The 12,634-nt window shown below is 49.2% G+C and overlaps 1 protein-coding gene across 1 annotated transcript in view; it reads right to left on the reverse strand.

Moving 5' to 3' along the window:
* The window catches only part of TAPT1 (transmembrane anterior posterior transformation 1), a 156,354-nt gene that overhangs the window by 73,414 nt on the left and 70,306 nt on the right, over nucleotides 1-12,634 (reverse strand). The gene's annotated exons all lie outside the window — the stretch shown is intronic.

The raw sequence follows: 12,634 nt of genomic DNA on the forward strand, positions 1-12,634 counted from the left end.
TGCCGCTGACATAGACACTAAGAGGAGCGGTGCTGCAGGGAGTGAGGTGAGGTGAGTATGAACGTTTATTTTTTTTTATGTGCCACAGGATGCGGCCATACACCAGGAAGTGGGCATATAGCGGGATAGGGGAATATTATGAACAGGCTGGGAAGTTTTTGAGCAGGATGAGGGTATATAGCAGCATGGGGAGTATAAGCAGCATGAGGGTATATAGCAGGCTGGGGAGTATATGAGCAGGATGAGAGCATATAGCAGGATAGGGGTATATTATGAGCAGCATGGAGAGTATATAGCAGGCTGGGGAGCATGTGAGCAGGCTGGGGAGCATGTGAGCAGGCTGGGGAGCATGTGAGCAGGCTGGGGAGCATATGAGCAGGCTGGGGAGCATATGAGCAGGCTGGGGAGCATATGAGCAGGCTGGGGAGCATATGAGCAGGCTGGGGAGCATATGAGCAGGCTGGGGAGCATATGAGCAGGCTGGGGAGCATATGAGCAGGCTGGGGAGCATATGAGCAGGCTGGGGAGCATATGAGGAGGATGAGGGTAATAGCAGGCTGGGGAGTATATGAGCAGGATGGGGAGTATATGAGCAGGCTGGGGAGCATATGAGCAGGCTGGGGAGTATATGAGCAGGCTGGGGAGCATATGAGCAGGCTGGGGAGTATATGAGCAGGCTGGGGAGCATATGAGCAGGCTGGGGAGCATATGAGGAGGATGAGGGTAGTAGCAGGCTGGGGAGTATATGAGCAGGATGGGGAGTATATGAGGAGGATGAGGGTAATAGCAGGCTGGGGAGTATATGAGCAGGCTGGGGAGTATATGAGGAGGATGAGGGTAATAGCAGGCTGGGGAGTATATGAGCAGGCTGGGGAGTATATGAGCAGGCTGGGGAGTATATGAGCAGGACATTACCCCATAACAGTGTCAGCAGCAGATCCTCGCCCCATAAGTGTGTCATGACCACATTTTTTTCTTAAAATTTTAATTTTCCTATTTTCCTCCTCTAAAACCAGGGTGCGTCTTATGGTCAGGTGCGTCTTATAGTCCGAAAAATACGGTAACTGCAATCAATCGATTCCTATAACCATCAACAAGCTTCTTACACCTAAATCGGAATTTTGGACTCTCTTCCAAACTACTCCAGGTCTCCCATATTGGAAGGCGCCTTTTCCCAACAGCAATTTTAAGATATCTCCCCAGGTGTCAATGTGATTTAGATCCTGACTCATTGCTGCCATTTCAGAACTCTCCAGCGCTTTTTTTCCCATTTCTCGACATTTCTTGAAATATGTTTGGGCACATTTTCCTGCTGGAAGCCGCATGACCTAGGACGCAAACCCAGCATTCTAATACTGGGCAGTTCAGTCTGACCCAAAATCCTTTGGTAATCTTCAGATTTCACGAAGCCCTGCACACAGTCAAGGCACCCAGTGACAGAGGTAGCAAAACAACTACAAAACATCTTTGAACCTCCACCATATTTGACTGAAGGCAGTGTGTCATTTTCTTTGAAGGCCTCATTCCGTTTTTGGTAAAAATAGTAGAATGATGTGTTTCACCTAAAAGCTCATCTGTCCACAAAATGCTTTCCTAGAATGATTTTGGCTTACTCACCTACATTTTTGCAAACTGCAGTCTAGCTTTATTTTATGTCTCTGTGTCAGCAGTGGGGCCCTCCATAGGTCGACGGATAGTTCACACTGACACTGATCCACCCAGAGTCCGTAGGACAGCATTTCTTTGGAACTTGATTGGGGATGCTTATCCACCATCCGGACTACCCTGTGTTGTTGCAACGTTTCATCAGTTTTTCTTTGCCCTCCACGTCCAGGAAAATTAGCAACAGGGCCATGGGTTGTAAACTTCTAGATTATGTTGTGCACCAAGAACAAAAGAACATCAAGATCTCTGGAGATGGACTTGTAACCTTGAGATTGTGGATATTTCTCAACAATGTTGGTTCTCAAGTCCTCAGACAGTTCTTTTCTCTTTTTGATCTCAATGCTTAGTGTGGCACACACAGACACACAATGCAAAAAGTCAGTCAACCTCTCCCCTTTTTGTCTAGTTTTAGGTGTGATTTTCATATTGCCCACACCTTTTACTTGCCACAGGCAAGTGTGAACGAGCATCACATGCTTGAAACAGTTGTTTCCCTACAATTTTGGAAAGGTGCCAACAATTTTGTCAGGCCCATTTCGTTGGTTTTGTGTAAAATGATGTCCAATTTGCCTTTTTTTATTGTTAAAATACAAAAGGAAATAAACCTGTATAACAAAACATGTGTAATTGCAATAATTATCTGGGAGAAATACTTAATTTTCTGGAACAATTTCAAGGATACCAACACTTTTGGCCATAACGGTGTGTATACGCAAACATATTGGTTTATAGGTTTGTCAGGTGTGGGAAAAAATTTTTGCACAGTAAGAATACTTTCCAAAAAAGAAAGAAGGGTTAATAGTTTAATTTTATCAATTAACAAAGTGAACGAACAAATGAGAAATCTAAATCACATCACTATTTGCTGTGCCCGCCTTTTGCCTTCAAAACAGTATCAGTTCTTCGAGATACATTTATACACAGTTTTTGGGAGGAACTCAAGGAGGTTGTTCCAAGCATACTGAAGAACAAACCAAGATCTTATGCATGAGACTTGTACAAATCCTTCTGTCTCTTCATCCCACACAGACTGGATGATGCGGAGATCAGGGATCTTTGGGGACAAATCATCACTTCCAGGACTCCTTGTTTCTCTTTACGCTGAAGATTATTCTTAATGACTTTGCTTGTATATTTGGGGTAGTTTTCCTGCTGCAGAATAAATTTGGAGCCAATCAGACGCCTCCCTGATGGTGTTATAGGATGAATATGTATCTGACATATTTCTCAGCATTGAGGACACCATTAATCCATTGACTCATTAGTCCATTTTTCGGCACCCAGGTTCCTAAGTTCATGTGCATAGTTGAGTCTTTTGATCGTTACCATTTTAAAGCTATGGCTTATGGCTGCAATTCTTCCCTGAAGACCACTTCTGGCCAGACTCCTCTGACCAGTAAACGGGTGTCACCAGGTCCCACTGGTTGCTCCCAGTTCTGAGTTGATGGCACTGCTGGACCTCTTCCGAATTCGAAGGGAAGCATGATATGTCTCATCTGATGCAGTAGGGTTACTAGGCCGGCCACTGATCTACCGTTCTCAACTTTGCCCATTTCTTGGTGTCTTAAATGCTGCGGAATATACCGTATTCTTCGGATTATAATACACACTTTTCCTCCCAAAAAATTGGGAGGAAAATGATGGGTGCGTCTTATAATCCGAATGTACCTTACCGGCAGGTGCTGGAGAGGGGTCGCAGGAGGCAGGCGCTGTGCTGGGGCCTGTGCGGCACCGGTCTGTGAGGCAGGGGCATCCTCAAACAGTCGGCGGTGCGGGGTTCAAATAATGGTGCCCCGAAGCGACGCTTGCGCAAATGGAGCTCTTGGGTCAAGATCTCATCTGTGCACGTGCTGCCTCCGGCCCATTGATCTCCCAGCAGCAGACTTAAGGATAATAGCACCCGGAAATGGTGTGTGCGCAGATGAGATCTTGGCTTGTCATTGAGCCGATAGATCAATCTGAAAATGCAGACTCTGGGCGCCATTTATTTGAATCCCGCACTTCCGACAGTTTCTGGAAGTTGCCTCACAGCATCTGGAACGCCCGCACCATCGTCCTGCTCCCCCACCGCCCCTGCCTCCTGTGATCCTGCTCCACCACCACTAACATTCACCCCGTTAAGAGGCCAATGGATTCTAAAGATGGACCCTACTTTTGTTTTGTATTTTTTTTTTTTTTTTTAACTTTTTTTTCCACTCTCTAAACTTGGGGTGCGTCTTATAATCCAGTGCGTCTTATAAACTGAAAAATACAGTACTTATTCATCATACGGTACCATCAGGGAGGCAGCAAATTGGCTCAAAATGTATTCGGCAGTAGGACAACGACCCCAAACACATACCCAATATCATTAAGAACTATCTGCAGCGTAAAGAAGAACCAGGAGCTCTGGAAGTGATGATCCGGCCCCCACAGATCCCTGATGTCAGCATCATCCAGTCTGAGGGTATTACATGAAGAAACCAAAGGATCTGCACAAGTCTCATACACAAGATCTGAGAACAAGGACACCTAGAAGAACTGATGCTTTGATGGCAAAAGTGCAGTGACGCCTAATATTGATCTGAATTACATTTCTCTTGTTTATTCACTTTGCATTTTATTAACTGCTATAATAAACAGTTAATACTTTAATTTATTTTTTTCAAAAGGCATTCTTCCTTTGCAGCACTTTTGCCACACCTGCCTAAAACGTTTGCATAGTACGGTATATACATGTATGTGGGGTGTATATATACATGAGAACATGCAAGTAGCCTTCATTGGATTCAGCAATCCAAAAAGTTACCCTTTAATGAGCTTCACCACATGACTTAGGATAAGAAGCCAAACAAGACACTATTTGCAGACATGTGTTTCTGGGTGTTTGCTTCTCATCAGTGCACAGCAGTTCTCGGCAGAGCATTGCATGGCCTCTCCATACACTGACATGGCACTCCTCTGCAGAAGAAGAAGAAATGTCCCCCGATCTTAGACATCCTATGCACATATATACACAGTTTAGGACATCTCACGTACTCTTGATGTCTCATGTACAGGGAGTGGAAAAAAAAGTGCAGGTGGAGGTGTCAGTGAATGCTCTGCTCTATATACCATACATATTAGCAGGATCATTCAGAAACACAATCCACCTCATACCTCGTCCAGCAGAACGTGCATGTGCCTCAGCTGCCTTCCTAGTCACGTTACTCCAGCCCCACAGATCCTTTCCCTGCCGCTCCCTGTGTAGCTTACTCTGCTGACAGTGCAGCTTTATGTGTATGTATACACAGCAGCGAGCGCATGGCAGACGGCACCTGTACATTCAGGGCTGCTGGTCATTATTGTTTTTTTGCATTCACTGTACATGAGACTTCTTTCCTTCAGGGCCCAAATCCACAGGGAAATCAGGTTTGATGGCTGTATACATACCCCGATAGCCCATTCTCCACTCATACTATGCGGGGTGCTGTGTGTTGGGGGCCATTGTACTTGTGCACGGAGACTGTGTTTGGCAAGTGTAGAACCATACTTGTGTACAGGGGTGGGGGGGGGTGTTATGGACCAGCATACTTATGCACGAGGAGTGTGGGGGGAACCAGCATACTCATGGGTGGCCAGGGAGGACCACCATGCTTTTATATGGGAGGAATGACACCGACCATCATTCTTGTGTGCAGGGGCTTATGTGCAGACCATCACACTTGTGTGCGTGCAACGCCGACCATCATTCTTGTGTGCATACCATCATACTTGTGCATGGGGGACCATTGTACTTGTGTGTAGGGGTTTGTATGTGTACATCAGTAGTGAGCGGGGGCAACCATCACACCTGTGCATAGGGGCTTGTGTGCATACCATGACACTTGTGGGAAGGGGGGCAACCATCACACCTGTGCATAGGGGCTTGTGTGCATACCATGACACTTGTGGGAAGGGGGGCAACCATCACACTTGTGTATGGGGACAACACCACCGACCACCATTCATCTGTGTACCATCACACTTGTGCGCTGGGAACGACAACACTGACCATCATACTTGTGCGTGGGTGGGAATGGGGGAACCATCGTACTCGTGTGCAGTGGTTTGTGTGTACCATCACACTTGTGGGGGCTGACCATAACACTTGTGAATGGGGGATGACGACACAGACCATCATTCTTCTGTGTGCACCATCATTCTTGTGCATGGGGGGGGGAGGAACCATTGTACTTGTGTGCGAGGAGTTATATGTTTACATCACTAGTGGGTGGGGGACGACCATCACACCTCTGCATAGGGGCTTGTTTGCGTACCATGACATTTGAGGGAGGGGGAAGCCAACCATCACACTTGCAAATGGGGGACGATGACACCAACCATCATTCTTGTGTGCGTACCATCACACGTGTGCGTGGGGGAGGGGGGGGAAATGATCGTTCTAGTGTGCAGTGGTTTGTGTGCGTACTATAACACTCATGCTTGTGTGGGAGGAGGGAGGGGGAAGCCATCGTACTTGTGTGCAGGTGTTTGTGTGTGTCACACTTGTGGGCGGGGGCGATCATCACACTTATGCATGGGGGCTTGTGTGAGTACCATCAAACCTGTGTGTGGCAGTGGGGGGGCACCCCGGGGAAAGACCACCAAGGAGCTGAATGTCAAAACAGGTACTCTCCATGTGACCAAGGCTCTGGTAACAGCCAATTGCCATTTTTTATTTTTTTTTTAAATAATGTCCAGCAGGAATACCAGGTCTAGCTCCAGTAATGGAGACTTGTCTGGTGAGATGCCGAATCTTCGTGCCCAAACTAATATATTCTGAAGGCCTGCTGATTGGGCATGTAAACCCAGCTCAGTGCCACCATCTACTACACGGCTCTACATCCATTTACTCCATTATCCAGCAGGAGATCCAGCAATGCCCCGCAGCGATTGCCAGGCATGCAGTCATCATCTCCTCCTGGCAAGGTGGGACATTTGGCTGCCACATTTAGCCGTCTGTGCTCACGGCGATCCCTGCCAAGATCAGGGCTTACTAATGTTACAGAACACATGTCGCTGCCCTCTTGTAGAGCAGCACTTTGCTGAAAGAGGGGTGAGAGGGGTGTTTTTTGTTACACGGCGCTTGCTCAGGTTTTCAATGGAAAGTCACGATTAGTGGTGTTTAAAAGAGGAAAGAAAGATCTCCGGAGGAGGCAACATCGGGAACAGGATATTCCACAAGGACATAGGTCGCCTGATTAAGAGGAAAAGAAGTTCAAGATTGCAGAATATGAGAATGAAAGAAGTTAGTGATAAGGAGTAGTGTTGAGCGGACCCGGACTTCAAATATCCGGATCCACGCGGTTTCAGCGGTAGATCCTCGTCCGGCCCGGCCGCGGGAATCCGGTCTCTCTCTTCCCGGATTCCGCTCCTCATTTCACATATATTGGGCCAGATTCCGGATCGGATCCGGACTTTCTTTGTCAACCCACCACTGATCCGCCGGACCCGGATTATTAGCAATCCGCTCAACTCTAATGAGGCAAAAATACAGAACACAACTGCAAACATCACCATGAGATTAAAGGTGACCACCGCTGAGGGGGTCCTACAGCGATAGGTGCCGCAAACTCTCAATTCTGAGCTCCGGAGTACACCGTTCTTTGAATTAGAAAGTGATGGATCCATCCCACGTGGGTCGTGTATTGCACTGGCGGTAGATTATGGAGCGCGGTGAGTGACAGAAGTGCTGTATCAGGAGGGATTTTCTAAACTTCCAGCACTAATTACATAAGATATCAGCTAAGATCAATGTTTCCAAGAGACGGCTCCGAGGATGACCGAGCAAGGAGGGAGGAAGCAGATGTGCAGAGCGGTCTCCGAGCTCCCACCACACACGGCACTCTGCCAGGTAAGGTGACAGCTTCTGCTGCACTGCTCACATACAGTACCAGTAACCTGGTTCCTCCACCAATCCCCAACCTGACACCTCAGTGGGACAGTGACAGAATGGACAATGGATCAGTGACCCCCAAGGACCCCTGACACCACAGAGAATAACACACAAGTCATACTCCTCCGGCTGCCACAGTCTGGTCACTGGGTCCATCTTTGGGATCTTCTGGTCCCTGACATCACGACTAAGGATAGATCCACTCCGCTCTGGTATATTCACATACGGCAGATTTCTCCATGATGGCACATTGGTCCTATACTTCTGAACAGGGACCTTTCAGTGAAAATCAGCCAATGCTCGAGCTCCATGGCTCTGCCCAGGATGATGGCATCGCTGCACACAATATCAGAGACCAGTAACAGAGGCAAAGACTCAGCAGACAGACGGCAAACAGAGATTTTTGAAAACACTAAAAAGAAAACGCGCTGGAAACATGTTCCTCCCTCAGGTAACCTTCAGAAACACAATATTGCCGTTTCTGTGTGTGGTTCGACCATTTCTCCTCAGCAGCACGGTCCCATCTTGGGGTTATATTTGACTCAGATCTTTTCTTCATTCCCAACATTCGTTCACTCGCTCGCTATCAGCTACACCGCAAAAATAGGTTCTTTTTACCGTTGACTCTGCAAAAACGCTGTCGCTCTTATATATTCTTGTCTGGACTGTTGCAATACTCTACTAATCGGCCTCCCTCTTACTAAACGTTCCCCTCTCCATCCTGGTTGCGGCAGCCAGAATAATTTTCCTCTCCAACCACTACATCAATGCCTCCACCCTGTGCCAGTCATTGCACTGGTTGATATCAACTTAGCACTCTCACCCACATAGCCCTCCACTGTTCTGTACCGCCCTCCATCTCGCTCCACATCTCAGAGGCTCGCTCCACATCTCAGAGGCTCGCTCCACATCTCAGAGGCTCGCTCCACATCTCAGAGGCTCGCTCCACATCTCAGAGGCTCGCTCCACATCTCATCCCTCATCTCAGTCTCGCTCCACATCTCATCCCTCATCTCAGTCTCACTCCACATCTCATTCCTCATCTCAGTCTCGCTCCACATCTCATCCCTCATCTCAGGCTCGCTCCAGATCTCATCCCTCATCTCAGGCTCGCTCCACATCTCATCCCTCATCTCAGTCTCGCTCCACATCTCATCCCTCATCTCAGTCTCGCTCCACATCTCATCCCTCATCTCAGTCTCGCTCCACATCTCATCCCTCATCTCAGTCTCGCTCCACATCTCATCCCTCATCTCAGTCTCACTCCACATCTCATCCCTCATCTCAGTCTCGCTCCACATCTCATCCCTCATCTCAGGCTCGTTACACATCTCATCCCTCATCTCAGGCTCGCTCCACATCTCATCCCTCATCTCAGGCTCGCTCCACATCTCATCCCTCATCTCAGGCTCGCTCCACATCTCATCCCTCATCTCAGGCTCGCTCCACATCTCATCCCTCATCTCAGGCTCGCTCCACATCTCATCCCTCATCTCAGTCTCGCTCCACATCTCATCCCTCATCTCAGGCTCGCTCCACATCTCATCCCTCATCTCAGTCTCACTCCACATCTCATCCCTCATCTCAGTCTCGCTCCACATCTCATCCCTCATCTCAGTCTCGCTCCACATCTCATCCCTCATCTCAGTCTCACTCCACATCTCATCCCTCATCTCAGTCTCGCTCCACATCTCATCCCTCATCTCAGGCTCGTTACACATCTCATCCCTCATCTCAGGCTCGCTCCACATCTCATCCCTCATCTCAGGCTCGCTCCACATCTCATCCCTCATCTCAGGCTCGCTCCACATCTCATCCCTCATCTCAGGCTCGCTCCACATCTCATCCCTCATCTCAGGCTCGCTCCACATCTCATCCCTCATCTCAGGCTCGCTCCACATCTCATCCCTCATCTCAGGCTCGCTCCACATCTCATCCCTCATCTCAGGCTCGCTCCACATCTCATCCCTCATCTCAGGCTCGCTCCACATCTCATCCCTCATCTCAGGCTCGCTCCACATCTCATCCCTCATCTCAGTCTCACTCCACATCTCATCCCTCATCTCAGTCTCACTCCACATCTCATCTCAGTCTCGCTCCACATCTCATCCCTCATCTCTATCACTCTACCCATGTCCTCTGTTGCGCTCATTATCTAAGACACACATCCTCTATAATCCGAACCTCCCACTGAGTCTCCAAGACCTTCTTTTGAGCTGCGCCAATTTTCTAGGAATGGACTACCAAGAACAATTCGATTAATTCCAAATACCCACAGTTTTAAAGGGAACCTGTCAGGTCCAATATGCACCCAGAACCAAGAGCAGTTCTGGGTACATATTGCTAATCCCTGCCTAATAGTCCCTGTATACACTAGCATAGATAACGGGATCTTTAGAAGAAGTATTTCTAAAGATCTTTTATTGTATGCTAATGAGTGCAGGGACTAATCCCCTGGCCATTAGTTCCCCGGCCAGTCGCCCCCATTAGCATGTTAGGGTATGTGCGCACTAGGCGTTTTTATGTGCGTTGTCTCAAAAAACGCACCCGCGGCTAAAAAACGCGACAAAAACGCATGCGTTTTTGCCGCGTTTTTTGCTGCGTTTTTGCTCACTGCGTTTTTAATCAGTGCACAATGCCATTAAAGATTGTTGATGAAAAAAAAAAAAAAAAAAAGGTCTGATGTCATTTCCTTCTTCAAAATGTTCATTGTATGTAGGAGAGCAGACAGACAGCTGCAGAACTAGTGTATGCAGGAGAGCAGACAGCAGCTGGAGAACTACAAGGCTAAGCATCCTCCATTCACTAGTGTATGCAGGAGAGCAGACAGCAGCTGCAGAACTACAAGGCTCAGCATCCTCCATTCACTAGTGTATGCAGGAGAGCAGGCAGCAGCTGCAGAACTACAAGGCTCAGCATCCTCCATCCAGGACTGTATGCAGTTTTTTGCCCAAAAAGAAAAAAAAAATGACATGGGCTTCGCCATATTTTTGTATGCTAGCCGGTGTGAGGTAGCACGGTCGGCTGCGCAGCAGAAGACACGGGATCCAGGCATCAAGGTTCACAGCACACGGTTTTAATGTCCAAACAAAAAGTCCATAACAAAATACATGTGCCTCTCCAGCAGAGGGCTCAGGAAGTTCTGGTCACTTCCCCCACACCCGGCACACCTGCCCTCGTTCCTGTTTCCTTTTAACCCTTCCTTAAGCCTGTAGGGAAACAGCATTAACCCTATAGTGGATTTACTTTCTATCATGGAGTGAGCACAACCTGGGCGAGACATACCGGCCGTCATAGATAACCCCGGTCACAGTCTCACATACCCCCCCCTCAGTTCAAGCGTGCGGGGTTGAACTCCAGCCATCAAGCACGGGCCGCGGGACAAGGCATCGGCGTTGCCCTGCAACCTACCGGCCCGGTGTTCAACCGTAAACCGGAAGTTCTGCAGAGAAAGGAACCACCGGGTAACCCGGGCATTCCGTTCCTTGGCGGACCTCATCCAGACCAGTGGAGAGTGATCCGTCACCAAGCGAAACTGCCGTCCCAGCAGGTAATAGCGTAGGGACTCCAAGGCCCACTTGATCGCCAGGCACTCCTTCTCCACTACGCTATAATTCCGCTCGGGAGGGGTGAGCTTCCTACTCAAGAAGGTGACGGGGTGTTCCTCCCCCTGAACCACCTGAGACAGCACTGCCCCCAGGCCGACCTCCGAGGCGTCAGTCTGTACAATGAACTCCTTCCGGAAATCAGGGTTGACCAGAACGGGCTGTCCGCACAGGACCCCCTTCAGGGCCCGGAAGGAGTCCTCGGCCTGCGGAGTCCACCGCACCATGACGGACTTCTTGCCTTTGAGAAGGTCCGTCAAGGGGGCTGATAGTCCCGCAAAATCCTTTACAAACCTCCTGTAGTACCCCACGATACCCAGGAAGGCCCTAACCTGCTTCGTGGTCAGGGGTCTAGGCCACTTCTGGATCGCCTCAACCTTGTTAATTTGGGGCTTAATCACTCCTTGGCCTATCACGTAGCCCAAGTAGCGGGCTTCCGTGAGTCCCAATGCACATTTCTTGGGATTGGCTGTCAATCCGGCTGATCGAAGCGCGTCCACCACCGCTTGTACCTGTTCCAAGTGGGTCTGCCAATCGGAGCTGTAAATAATGATGTCATCCAGGTACGCTGATGCATACGCCTGGTGGGGTTCCAGCACTAAGTCCATCAACCTCTGGAACGTGGCCGGAGCGCCATGTAACCCAAAAGGCAAGACAACATAGTGGAAGAGACCCTCCGGCGTAACAAAAGCGGTTTTCTCCTTGGCGGACTCCGTTAGTGGCACCTGCCAGTACCCTTTGGTCAGGTCGAGCGTGGTAAAATATCGCGCCTGTCCCAGCCTATCAATCAGCTCATCCACCCGGGGCATGGGGTAGAGATCGAACTTGGATATTTCGTTCAATCTCCTAAAGTCATTGCAGAACCTTAAGGAGCCATCGGGTTTTGGTATTAGGACAATCGGACTAGCCCATTCACTCCGGGATTTTTCGATGACCCCCAGGCGTAACATTGTCTTTACTTCCTCCGATATGGCTTGTCGTCGAGCCTCCGGTACCCGGTATGACTTCAGGCGTACCTTCAGGTGGGGCTCGGTGACAATATCATGTCGTATCAGACTGGTCCTACCGGGCAGCTCGGAGAAGACATCGGGGTTCTGCTGAACCAACCGTCTGGCCTCTCGCCTCTGTTGCTTGGTGAGGGCTTCTCCAATCCTTACTTCCGGTTCGTCCTCTCCGGAGGTCGCTGGAGCCGGATGTGAACGACCCGAAGAGGAGGGAGGTGGGGAAAAAACAGCCATCAGGCTTTCCCGTTCCTGCCAAGGTTTTAATAGGTTGACATGGTATATTTGTTCAGGTTTCCGCCTACCGGGCTGCAATACTTTATAGTTAACCACCCCTACTCTTTCCTTTATCTCGTAGGGGCCTTGCCACTGAGCCAGGAATTTGCTCTCCGCCGTGGGGATCAATACCAACACCCGATCCCCGGGTTTAAAGGTCCGCACGGTGGCTTGTCTATTGTAGCGGCCGC

The sequence above is a fragment of the Anomaloglossus baeobatrachus genome, chromosome 1 (genome assembly GCF_048569485.1).
Source record: "Anomaloglossus baeobatrachus isolate aAnoBae1 chromosome 1, aAnoBae1.hap1, whole genome shotgun sequence".
NCBI classification, from domain to species: Eukaryota; Metazoa; Chordata; class Amphibia; order Anura; family Aromobatidae; genus Anomaloglossus; species Anomaloglossus baeobatrachus.